Source organism: Mus caroli, chromosome 14, assembly GCF_900094665.2.
Source record: "Mus caroli chromosome 14, CAROLI_EIJ_v1.1, whole genome shotgun sequence".
NCBI lineage: Eukaryota > Metazoa > Chordata > Mammalia > Rodentia > Muridae > Mus > Mus caroli.
In genome coordinates, this window is record NC_034583.1 from 73,405,270 (window position 1) to 73,407,475 (window position 2,206).

At 49.2% G+C, this 2,206-nt stretch overlaps 1 pseudogene; it reads right to left on the reverse strand.

Moving 5' to 3' along the window:
• Positions 1 to 150: 150 nt before the first annotated feature.
• Positions 151 to 1,305, reverse strand: LOC110308981 (annotated as a pseudogene).
• Positions 1,306 to 2,206: the final 901 nt, after the last annotated feature.

Genomic DNA, 2,206 nt, shown 5'->3' on the forward strand with positions numbered 1-2,206 from the left:
GGGACGTGGAAGGTTCCAAATGTCCGAGCTGCACCTGTTCTGTAACTAGCTTGTTGACTGCCTCCAATTTTTCAGAGGATAGCGGCCATTGGGAGACCCATACGGGTTCTTCTGTTACTCAGGGGATGGGTCTTGTAACCCCAACGGCCCCTAGGAAAAACCCAAGCCCCGTCTACCTGGGTTACCATTGTAGGAGACGGGCTCAAGTCTACCTTGTTCTTTGTTTCCCAATCCCTTTCCCTTTGTGTACCCCATCTTCTTCATAATATTAGTGGTCTGAACTGAGTATTCATTGGTTAATGTGATTCCCATCTCAGAAAGCACATCTCTGCCCCATCAGGTTTATCGGCAGCGGGAGCACATATGGAGTAAACAGGCCCCTCTGTCCTTCTGAGCTTTGCCATGTCAAGGTGGATGAACTAATTGCTGGGCAAGATTGATAACCCAGGCCTTGTAAAGAATGGGAAGATTTTGTAACAGGCCAGCTCTTGGGCCACCAGTAAGATGAAATGATACTCTTATCTTCCCCGGTGTCCATAATCCCCTCAAAATCTTTGTCATTAATAAAAAGATGTAGAGTAGGCCTGGCATTCAAAGGCATAACTAGATAGGCTGAATCAGGGCCAGAAGAACCCATACCTCTCAATTCTTTTGTGTTATCTTCATCCTTATCTGTGGAAAGCCGTGCAGCGTGCAGCGTGCAGCGTGCAGCGAGCAATCGCTGTGGAGAGCCGTGCGCGTGCCGCGAGCAATCACCATTATAAGATGGCGCTGGCCTCCGCTGTGACAAACTAGTAAACAAGCCTTGTGCGCAAGTGCGAGAGTGAACTCACTCCTAGTCACTGCCCATTCTCGGGGTGTAATAGTGGTGTGATGAGCGAGCAACGAATCAAGAGCTGTCACGCCACATCAGGTGCTGAAACGTCATGACTGAGTGCTATATAAGGGACTCCATTTTCTGGGGTCGAAATCTTCCTGAGAAGTAAGCAATAAAGCTTTGCTGCAGAAGATTCCGGTTGTCCTGAGTGTGTTCTTGCCGGCNGGGACAAAAGCTCGGGATACTTATCAGGGCTGGGCAAGAATATTAATTGTGCAATTTTATCTCCTGGGCTAATGGAAAAAAATACCTTGGTGGCAGGAGCAAAGGACTTGAATGTCTTCCAGGTGTTGGTGGTCCACTACCCCAGGATGAACCACAAGGCCTTGTAAAGTGAGAGATCCTCGCCCAATAATGAGACCCATAGTCCGAGGGGGTAAGGGTCCAGGAGACTTAACGGGGATTGGTTGCACATTCATTTGGGGCATGAGTAAGAAACTGGAGGTGGCTCGCAAGTCCACTCTTGTAACTCGTCGGGTGTTATGTATTCTGTCCTGCTCTGGCTTCTGGCAAAGCGGCTACCATATTTGTGAAGACCCTGGGATCGGGGGCCCAGCACCCCGATTTTTGACTGTGAGGGATTAACTTCACCTATCGGGGACAGGAGTCTTCCTTTTACATCTCTGATAGAGCGGCATTCATTAGCCTTGTGATAGCCCTTTCTGCAGTGGGAGCAGAGATCAGCTCCTCTTGCACGTTCAAGTACAGGGCAATCTCTCTTCAAATGTCCAGCTTTCCCACAATTGAAACACACCTTTTGTTTGTTGAAATTAGGGCGCCTCTGAGATTGTAATATAGCCACAGCTAGTCCCGTGTTGGTGAGAGGGCCTCCTAGCTCCCTACATATCTTAAGCCAGTCTTGTAGCCCTTTGTTTTTTCTTGGCGTGATAGCCGCCCTGCATTCTTGGGTGGCTTGCTCATAAATGAGCTGTTCAATTAGAGGCATGGCTTGCTCGGGGTCGCCAAAGACCCGAGCTGCGGCCTCAGTCATTCTTGCCACAAAATCAGAGAATGGTTCCTGGGGGCCCTGAACAATCTTTGTAAGGTGACCCCCAGCCTCCCCTTTTCTTGTAAGTGCCTTCCAAGCCTTGACCGCAGCTGCCCCTATCTGGGCGTATGACCCCCAAGGATAGTTAATTTGATTAGTGGCATACTGCCCTTGGCCGGTCAACAAATCAAAGGTCCATTGTCTCTGGTTGTCATCAACTGCTGTGGTATTGGCCCTGGCCTGATTTTGGGCCACATCATACCATAGAGCTTTCCATTCCATATATTGTCCCATATTAGGGAGTGTAGCCTTTGCTATCATTTGCCAATCTGACAGGGTCA